At 34.7% G+C, this 11,522-nt stretch overlaps 1 long non-coding RNA gene across 1 annotated transcript; it reads right to left on the bottom strand.

The window, feature by feature from the left end:
• Positions 1 to 1,023: 1,023 nt before the first annotated feature.
• LOC117280637 (uncharacterized) lies at positions 1,024 to 3,838 on the bottom strand. Its single transcript, XR_011415927.1, has 2 exons — positions 3,736 to 3,838; positions 1,024 to 3,465 (listed from the first exon to the last, which is right to left on the bottom strand). It is a non-coding gene; the product is annotated as an uncharacterized lncRNA (long non-coding RNA).
• Positions 3,839 to 11,522: the final 7,684 nt, after the last annotated feature.

The following is an 11,522-nucleotide window of genomic DNA, read 5'->3' on the forward strand; positions in this document are numbered from 1 at the left end:
GTTAAAACTCAACTGCTAGATATTTCAGTTTTACCATAGAGTCTAAAGCCAATTCTCTCAAATTTCAGTCGTTCCCATTAATTAAGCGCTTGCTTTACTTTAGAAGTATAGTGAAACCTCTCTAAAGGCATCTTTATATTATAAAGAAAAAGCAACAAAGAAAGATAGGAAAAATAAACATGTGATATACATACAAATATATTCTTGGAAATTCTGAAAATCATATACCTAAAAGTCAGCCAATTAATTATCCGATTGTTTAGATAATAATTATATTATTAATGACTAGTCAAGAAACATGTAATCAGAAAGATATAATTATGCTCATGTTTAAAATAGGTTTGTTCCCTGCAATATTTATATGAATCAGCAGTAAGAATAAGAATTTTCTTTTTCTCTTCTTGTTTTGTTAAAGGCAAGACTGTCGTATTCAAAAGCTATGATTCTGGAAACTTTATTCTCTTAATCCCTGAACGTGGCACCTGTCTTCCCACTTACCACCTTTCGTTTGATTCTAATAGTCTAGCTACGAGTTTGACCAAACCTAGTAATTTTTATTTAAACAGTATGTTTGTATTATAAAATCATTAAATATATGTAAATGTATAATTTAGAACCAAGTCACTAGCACTTAAGTCGGCGTTCTAAAATTCAGAACCCATAAGATTAAATTTCTAGCTCCGCTTTTGTATCAATATAATAATAAATGAATTAGCAATTTAGGAGGAGCCAAGCATTAAAATGCAACTTGGTAGAAGCTTCTATCTAATAGCTTTGACTTTGTTTGATGGTAATTTAATAAACAAATTGCTATATTGCTACAACTTTTTACCGACAATTGGTTGGATGCAAGTTATGCAGATAAAACATGTATTGTAATGTAGAAATTAATAAAGTAAAAATAATAAGTTAATAACTTTCTTTCTTATAAATTCCAAAGGAATAAATTCAAAGCTAGCGATTCAACAGAGAAAAAGAATTTTGAATTCTCCACAAATAATAAATTAACCAATAAGTCATATGAAATTGAACATATATAAGTGAAGGATAGTATTGCTTAACCATAGTTAGTTAAGTTAACTATAGATTGTTATACATAGAGTTAGTTAGAACTAGTTAGTTATGTGTACAACTGTCAGTTAGTTGTATAAGTTAGTGGAATAATACTACATATACATGTAACAGTCTAGCTGATAGTTTAATGAAACAGTGAAACAATTCTCTCGATTGTTTTTCTCCTCTTCTCTTCCTGTCATCGTGATCTATCCAATCCACATATTTAATATGGTATCAGAGCTACCAATTGAGTAATTCTAGGGATTTCTTCGTGCAATTAAAGAGGAAACCGAGAGAATCGATTCTATTTCTGTTGTTTTCTGCAAACCCTAATTGCTTTTGATTGTGCAAATTCCGGTGATTGATGACGAATAGAGCAACACGACTGCTGGAACAGGTGTGACTGGCGGCAAAACAATAATTCTCGATCAAAATCATCCATTATACCTCCATCCGTCTAACGGACCAGGATCGATGATGGTGGGTCTATTGTTAACTGGAATGGAGAATTACACAATTTGAAATCGAGCACTGAAAGTAGCATTTCTAGGGAAGAACAAATTATGTCTAGTTGATGGATCTACTTTCAAAACAGATTTTAGACCAGCATTGGCACATCAATAGGACCGTTGTAATGCGATTGTGACCTCGTGGTTGATGAGCAATGTGAGTCAAAATTTGTTAACATGAGTTCTCTTCTCTGAAAATGCACAAACAGTTTGGACACAACTTGAGGAACATTTTGACTATACTATCTGCACAAAAAAATATTTACTTCTACTCAAGGAATATCATCTGTATCGGTTTATTTTACTATTTGACGGACCTATGGGCTGAATAGAACTCAATTTTGCCACCACCACCTTCTAAAGATTAAGTTGAGCAGTTGCAGTTCCAATGCTTGCTATAATTTTTAATGGGATTAAATGATAGTTTGGAGCAAGCTAGAAGTCAAATACTCATGATGTCCATAGTCCCAACCATTAATCAGGCTTATGCAATGGTACTTCAAGATGAGAGTCGTAGGATGATGCCATGGAATAATTTTGGAATAGCTAATCATAATGAGCCTACTGCAATGTTCACAACTCAAGTTAAACCTAAACAAAAGAGAATTATGAATTAGAGTGTGATTTGTGTAGGATGAAGGGGCACACTAGAGATTTGAAGGAGAATTGTTATAAAATAATTAGTTATCCTACAAACTTTTAAGTCTAAGAGGAAAGTAAATACAGTTAACTACAAAGCAGCAATATACAACATGCCACACCACTACCAATTGGGCACAAAACAACACCACCTCAGATGTTCACTCAAGAGCAATATGCTGAGATTTTGCAAATGCTGAACAAATCCTCCTTTGGGGAGTATACTACTCAGAATGTGGCAATAGTGGCATGTAATCTTTTCTATTGCATTGTCAAAATCCCTAAATGGATTGTGGACAAAACAGGTGCTACAAATTATATGATAGGGGATAAAGACATATTGGATAATGGGATGTCAGTAGGTAATGGATGTCAGGTACAAATGCCTACATGAGACTCGGCTAAAGTCACACATGTTGGGGATTGTCGGCTAACATGAGGTGACACTATTAAGAATGTTCTCTGCGTATCTTCATTCAAGTTCAATCTTTTGTCTGTGTCAAAGGTGACAAAAGACATGAACTGCTTTGCATCTTTCTTTCCCACATTCTTTGTTTTTCAGGATTTCTTTTCTGGGAAGGTGAGGGAGATTGGTAAAGACAAGGATGGGCTATATACTATGCTTTCTGCAAGTTAACAAGAGAAAGGGAGGACTTATCAAGCATTCACAGCAGTAGCAAAGGAAGCCGGAGACATTTGGCATAAAAGGCTGGAGCGCGTGCCTGTGCAAGTCATTAGAAGAATGTCCACTTTTAGTAAATGTGTAGTTTTACATAAGTGTGAGATTTGTCCTTAGCAGCGCAAACTAGAGTTCCTTTTCCAGTCAGCCATAGCAGAAGTTTAGATAGTTTTCAATTGATTCATATAGATATATGGGCCCCTTACAAGACAGCTACTCATAATGGAATGAAGTTTTTTCTTACTTTAGTTGATAACTATACAAGGTCGACTTGGGTATTTCTTATGAGGCTTAAATTTGATATGACTTTAGTGCTTAAGAATTTCATTACCATGATCCAGACTCAATTTGGCAAAACAATTAAAATGTTTAGATCTGACAACAGTAGTGAATTTTTTAACACAACTTGTAAAGACCTGTTTCACCGTTTTTATTTTGACCTCGTTAAAGAAACTTTAGCTTTTTTAGCTTTCCGTTAGAGTTTTCTTCTTCTTTCCCCCTCTTCCTCCTCTTTTTGTATCTTCTTCTTCTCATCATTTCTCCTTCTGCATCTTCTTCTTTTCCTTTCTCCCTTTCCTTCATCTTCCAATAAGATTATAAACACACAATTAAAATTGAAAATAATAAAATATGTGATGCAGAAAATTGAAGATTCATCATTTATCTGTGGTTAGAATTGAGAGGGTAATATTCCATTAAACTTATATTGTTTATCTTTAAAGATTTGAATTGATTTGGTTGAAAAAAAGTTAAAAACACCATGTTGGGTTTTCATTATTGAACTTGAAAAAAAAAGTTATTGAAGAAGACAAAGTAGATATATTAATTTTGAAAGTTTAAGTTGAATCTAACCATTGATAAATGTTGAAATTGATATAAGAAGGTTGTATATCAAATTTGAAGTCATTTAGGCGTTGATTTGGATCAATTTTGAAGCAAAACATAATGGTAAAATTTATACACAAAAGTTATGGCGACCGTCAGAATTTTGTGGTTTAACTATTACGATTTGCCAGCATTTTCGCAAATTAGTTATGGCGACTGGCCGATTATGACGATTTATCAGTAATTTTGCACATCAATTATGGCGACCATCCAAATTTTGGCCAAATATGATGATTTGGAAATTCTGACGAACACCATAAAATTTGCCAAAAAAATTTAACGAGCGTGCTTCAAAATTCTGACGTAGATATAGTTTTCTCAAACTTTTAATTGGGTCAAAATTTAAACGGTGACACCAAATGATCCTATTTGTGCAAGTCAACAAATTCTTAAATCAAATTACTGGGATTTAAATGAAAATTGACTTCTCTCTGGTTAAAATATCTCATTGAGCTTCCCTAAATGAATCCACTTCATTTTCAACCCCAAGGTCCAGTTATTACTTCATTCTAAAACCTTAACACATGCCACGAGACAAGTGATAGTGCGAATGTCCCAACAAAAGCTAATTATAGTCTTCTAAATGTTTAATTGACTCGTTTCAACCAATTATTAAAATTAGGTATTTACAATAATTTAAAGAAAAATTAGCCTTTAAACAACAATTTAAAGGTCTAATATGATTAATCAAATGATTCATATGAGCCAATCAAATCAAATGAACCAAAATTTCTACTACACAGATATTTTTTCTTCAAAATTGTGAGTTGATCACGTAAATTAAATAAAGTTAATTTTCAATAAGTAATAGATGGATCCCATCTCTTTTAACTTCATTCATCAGACCGCACTGTTTGTTTTACGTTATTTGATTAGGTATCCTTTTTTAGAAAAACACACAGGATGTTGTGACAAGAATAAAGGGATTGATGTTGTATCTCTATATGTTACATAGTACATCTCTTGTATTTCAATCGAATACAGAGCTTCCCCTAGAATTTTACTTGGACAGTTTGTTTACCCAAAAAATCGGATAACAATTGAATTTATACGCGGTTATAAGAATACGTGATCTAGTTTGATACAAAGTGAGAAATCATGTTTAATATGAAAGAATAAATAAAAAATAAAAAAATACAAACCATGCAGATTGAATAACTTAAGTCTCGTAGGATTAACTTTCTTTGAATTTAGGAGAGATATTATTGAGGCCGGAATATTATTGAAGTCAAAACAATATGAACAAAGTTGAAAAAGATAGTATGTTGTTCTTTAAAGTATGCTACAATGTCCCTAATGAATTACTCCATTCCTTTTATATATACGGGGAGATGAAACCTTTAAGACATTATTTTATAAGAAATTATGTAGACCGTTGGCTCCCTTTTTGATTTAATCCCGTAATTTCCTCCATAATGATTGGTCAATGGCGAGAATCACAGATACTTTTCGTGTGAGTTGGCAAAGCTTTTCTTCGAGGTCGTTAGAAGTGGGGTTGGCCATTCCCCCAATAAACTCGAGGGCAAATCTGATGGTCTTGTTCGAACTTCGACCCTCGATATCGAGCTTAGTTACATCTGTAACTTCGATATCTTATGTAGGTGCCGAGCCTTGACCTATTGTTCCAGATGTCTCGATCAAACATAGAGCTTGGTTCTACCCGTACACAGATGGACCCCTCGTTTTTGGGAGAGTAAGCGATTAAAAATGATATGAACCCTCGGTCCTTACTTCGATAAATCATGACGACGGGTACATGACGTAGGTGATAAAAATAGTGAAAACGTCCCATCAGTACGGTCTTCGAGGCATTAAATGCATGTCAGTTGACGGTCGGCTACCTCGGAAGATGAACCACCGCTTGAGGAACCTATAAATACCCTTTAATCCGTTTGTTACAACTTTTACACTGAAATTCTTCTTGCGTTCTAAGAATTTCATCTTCTTCATCTTCTTGTTTTCTCATTACCAACCTCAAAGCTTCCCCTTGTCAACAATCTCTTTCCTTCATTTTTTATAAAAATGGCAAAAATTTCAAAGTCTGTTCCTAAAAAAGAAACACCTTCTTCTTCAAAACCTTCTGAAAATGCTCCTCACGCTGTTACTGAAGAACCCCCTCTGAGATCATACATCCCTACTGGGATGCCCTACTGTGGCTGATTTCAAGGTTGAGAATTCGCCCATGGTACCGGGTCGATGCGAACCGGTCTCGAGGTACATATGTACGATCACAGACAACATCCTCGATAAGATTAAAGAGGATTGCAACTGGGTAGGCAAACACGTAGTGGTTCCTACCCTTGAAGAATCAATTACCACCTATGCGGAGGGTTTCTTAAGTGTTTACACTTACGCTTTCACGTTGGGTCATCTAGGCCCGATTATCATAGCCTTTTGCAAAAGGTATGATGTAATGCTCGGGTAGGTACATCCTTCATTTTGGAGGATCATTATTCTGCTTTGATTCTTTGTGAGCAAGGTCGAGGGATGTCCATTCACCATCGACCATCTGTTGGTTCCCCAAGTACACGCAAGTATACATGGTCGTCAAGTAATAAAGTGACTCGAAAGTCGGATGTCGAACCCACAAAGACTTATATTAATCATTAACTAAGTAAACTAAAATCAATTAACTATCCAAGATAATCAAAGGTTTGGTTTTTCTATTACAACTACTATTGTGAAATTTAAACACGTAATTAGCTAAATTAATTAGGAGCAAGCGTTTGTGGTTGGATTTTAATCAAATGAGATGAAGATTCCAGGGTTGTGGTCGGTTTGTCAATCCTATTGGGTTCGTAATTACACATGTTAATCCCCATTATCTATAATTGCTAGTTGACCGGATCGTTTATATAAATAGTATGTTCCCACAATATTATCCTTTTATCCATAATATATCAACCCTATATTCCTATGGTCATGAATCTATCATGAACGAATATAATATTGTATTCAACTAAGCAAGACTGTTAGGTATATTCCTATCCTAACCGCGAAATCTTTCCTTGTGCCACGGGTTCAGAAACAAGCTCTCTCTAATTCTACTCTAATCTAAACACGAATTTCCCAAGCATAACATAAATAGTAAATAGAACTCAACTGCTGGCCAAATAATTAAGCAATTATGCACAGAATTAGGGAAACAACCAAAGACGATAACTTGAATTAACGGTAATATAATTAAAAAACTTCAATATTCATGACAACAACAATCCGAGAATGTGAAGTTTAGCTCCACATAGATATGGTAGCAAAATAACAATTCATCCAAAGAAACATAAAGTTACTAAATTTGATGGAAGAAAGATGGAATTTGATGAATTCCGGCATCCACGGCGGCTCTGTGCTCTCCGTTCGTCCAATCCCATAAAAATTGTATTTTTGAACTATTTATAGGTGTAGTGAAAAAGCCTAGACGAAATAACCAAGTCCAAAACCAAATAGGAGAAAAAATAAGCTTTAAAATTTCGGAACACATTCGCTACGGGCCTCACGACATGAGGCAACACGCGAGCCTCATCTCGCTATATCCCTGGCGGCGCAAGCTTCAACGCGCGACACATCCTCGCAGCAGACCTCGCCTCGCGAAGTATAACGCGAGACTATTGGCTTGCTTCACCTGACTGCTGCTTCGCTTTTGTGCTTAGCTACCAAACGTTGCCATTTCTTTTCTCTTCTTCTTCAATTCTTCTTTTGTCTTTTTTTTTTTGTAATGTTCAACTTTAATACTTGTATGTCCAATAATTAAATAATCATAACCCCATTCTTGTAGTGTATAAAATACACATAAAATCTCTACTTTACTCTCAATTTTGTATTTAATGTACCTACACATAAAATAAACTCAATTAAGCACAAATATAGTATAGCTAAGAATTAAAGCACCTAAAATGTAAGGTAAGTAATGCACTAAAAATATAGAATTATAGCCAAACGTCACTATCCTGCTCTTAAATGTTGCTCGTCCTCGAGCAATGAATAATTCACACTATCCTTGAGCACTTTGTTTTTACACAATTGAGGCACACTACACCAATGTCCATGGTTTATATCAACATTTAAACTTTAGCATGTGAAATCACATACACTTCCCTTTTCTCATGCCATACTTCACTAATATTTACAACAAAGACAACATGCTCCTAACAATCCTAGCCTCAAAAACCAACTCAATGTCACAATGCACTTATGGCTTGAACACCCAACATCATAGAGAGAAGTCTAATAACATTACCTATCCCTTGTGAAACCATGTGCCCTTAGAACAAGAACAACAGAGTAAGTTGAATCCATACATTCAAATCAAATTCTCAAATATATTTTAAGGACTCATATATATCAAAGAAAATCTCTCACTCTCACAAAAGAAGTCACATGCATGCAATTGGCACCATAGGCTTGCCCTTAATGTAAATCTCTACTAATGTAGGCTCACTTAGTCTAAAATCAATTAAGATCTTTTTATGGTTGTAATGTGGGCCAAGGGACGGGAATGGTATATTTAGGAATAGTGGCTAACCCTCCTAAGCACTTTAACACATCACATAATCAACTGTAAGCGCAAATTCTTCAATCGCAATTTTAATTTCACAACTAAAATCATCCCTAACAATGTTCCCTCTTTCTTTAAGCACAACTTTAATTCATTCCCACTAGCAAGAACAAAATATCAATTTATTCATCTAATTTTTTTTCTTTTTTGCAATTTCCACTAGTAGTGTATTCTTTTACAAAACAAGTGCACCTTTCTTCCTTTCACTGGTTCCACTCAAAAGCCACTCCACACTTAGTCCCTTCTTACTCCTTTTAGCTCTCATCTCATAATTAAAGTGCTTTAAGAGGTAAAAGGATCAAAACAATATCAATTTAGAACAAACGGGAATAGGCTTATAATGTGGGTGCCAAATAAAAGTCTATAAGCTTAAAATGGTTAACTAGGGATATATTTTATTTGTGATAAGAATTAAACTCAAAAAGAACAAAAATAGACTAAAATCATTTTTCCAACCGAGTATCACCTAAAATTTTGCTTCGACTCACATACCGGGCAAGTTCTATACACAAGCACAATATCATGGACTATACAAAAATCTCACCACATACGGTACATGACTCACTAAGGAAGGTTTCATTCCGACTCTCAACAAATGCAAGTATTCACGCAGCCACGAGATGTTATTTATTAAGCACAAAGTGAACATAAGTCAAGAAAATGAAACATAGGCATCACAAAACATGCCATCCAAATAACCAAGGCATCATAAGCACTTTTAGCGCCTAGGGAAGATACTACGCATGCCAAAGCCTAAATATGCTACTATCAAACAAGTCAAGGGCGCCTAGGAATCTCATATTTCTTCCTCCATTTATTCCCTAATTTCTAATCTACTCTAAAAATAAAAAAAATAAAAGGAAAAATTACTATCCGGTTTAAACTACATCCCATAGAAAAGGACCGAGGCATAAAGAAAAACCACATGGGATTATTATTACCTAAAGAAAGCTAAAAGACATATTTTTGAATTTTTATTTAGACTTTAATCCCTCAAGAAAACTGTCTAGGAGATCCATCGTCGAGAAAAGTCCAATTTTTCTACATTTTTCGTTTTTTTTCTTCTTATTTTCCACCTTTAAAATAAATAAATTAAGCTACTAAAATACTACACAACTACGAAAACAAAAATAAGAAGCTAAAATCAAAATAAGAGTTAACATTTTCTAACATACTACTACTAATTATCTAGAGAAATTCTCCCACCTCACACTTAAAGGAGTGCAGTGTCCCCAATGCACAAATAAAGCAAAATAATAATGAGGGCGGACAAGAAACTCCCTGAAAGGCCAAAGGCCGAGGCAATAGCGGCTCATGGGTACTCAGACTTCCCTCAGGCATGGTGCTTTGTGTGGTCACCCTACACTTAGTTCTCACCATCTATCTCGCTTTTGCACTCTTCCAATGACTTTGCCTCCTATGCTTATAATCCTAAAAAACAAAAGCAGACACTACAACAATAATAAGATAAAAATAAAAATAAAAGAGAGCAGTAAAGCTGGGTTGCCTCCCAACAAGTGCCTGATTTAACGTCGCGTCACGACTTGTAGTACTTTTTGTCTCCATCTCGAACTTATGAATTGAGCCCCCAATAGGGCATCCAGTATGTGGCTATGCTCGCGGGGTGGTGGGACAAATATAATTGGGCCAAATAATAAAAGTTTCACTCTACACCTCTTGACCTTTATATGAGGAATGTAATTTTTGCTTTTTGGCACAACAAATTCAAGAATATAGGCACCCTGTTCCTCGTCCATTGGCTCCTCCAAAGGCTCAGATGACTCGATTTCCATGTCATCATTTAAACACAATGTTGAAAAATGTATGGAATGAGGACCAATACGCCCTAACTATAGAATTGTATTACTATTTACATCCTCATATGTACACAAACTAGAGTCTTCAAATATAATATTATCTACTTCCTCACATTGCTCTAGAACATTCCTCTTAGCATTGGCCTCCTCAAGAAAAATATGGTCTAATGCTTCGTATTCTCGTTTTAGCTCCTCAATTTGGTCTAGAAGATTTTTTTCAGTTTCACATAACTCATCATTAAATTATTGGGCGTTAAACGCATCAATATTTGCACTCAAATCTGCATCCAAGTTGTGCAAAGCCAAGCCAAACTTGTCAATTTCTTGTGCAAGATCATCTCTCTCCTTCGGCCAGTCATTCACCAACTTTGTTAGAAGATAACGCCGTTCCTCATATTCCCTTAATCATGAATATTCGTCCCAATACCAACCCTTACTCCCATATTCAAATTCAAATCTCCTAGAGTTCAGGTCATGACAAGTCAAAAAAGACGGGCCATAAAAGTCTTTCGTCAACCAAGCGTATTCATCAATAACCTTACATCCGGATATTTCATCCCCAGATGTTATGTTGAGAAAGGCTATGAACACACTAAGAGAAAAATCAAATTGTTATAAAAATAAAAATATTTACAAAAAGAAAAAATAAGCAAAATCTGCAAAGATAAAAGTAAAAGTCTAATCTAGAAAAATAACTAAATAGAAAAATTTAAAACTTGAACAGAAATCAATTAAAAGCTTAACTTAGATAAACAATCAAAAACTAAGTCCTCGAAAACAGCGCCAAAAACTTGTTGGTTCCCCAAGTATACGCAAGTATATGTGACCGTCAAGTAATAAAGAGACTCAAAAGTCGGATGTCAAACCCATAGAGACTTAGATTAATCGTTAACTAAGTAAACTAAAATCAATTAACTGTCCAAGATAATCAAAGATTTGTTTTTTTCTATTAGAACTACTATTGCGAAATTTAAACACGTAATTAGCTAAATTAATTAGGAGCAAGCGATTGTGGTTGGATTTTGATCAAATGAGATGAAGATTCCAAGGTTGTGATCGGTTTGTCAATCCTATTGGGTTCGTTATTACACATGTTAATCCCCATTATCTATGATTCCTAGTTGACCAGATCGTTTATATAAATAGCATGTTTCCACAATACTACATGTCTATCCATAATATATCAACCCTATATTCCTATGGTCATGAATCTATCATGAACGAATATAATAGGGTATCCTAACCGCGAAATATTTTCCCATGCCACGGGTTCAGAAACAAGCTCTCTCTAGTTCCACTCTAATCTAAACACGGCTTTCTCAAGTATAACATAGATAGTAAATAGAACTCAACTGTTGGCCAAACAATTAAGCAATTATGCA

This window comes from Nicotiana tomentosiformis, chromosome 5 (genome assembly GCF_000390325.3).
Source record: "Nicotiana tomentosiformis chromosome 5, ASM39032v3, whole genome shotgun sequence".
Taxonomy (NCBI): Eukaryota; Viridiplantae; Streptophyta; class Magnoliopsida; order Solanales; family Solanaceae; genus Nicotiana; species Nicotiana tomentosiformis.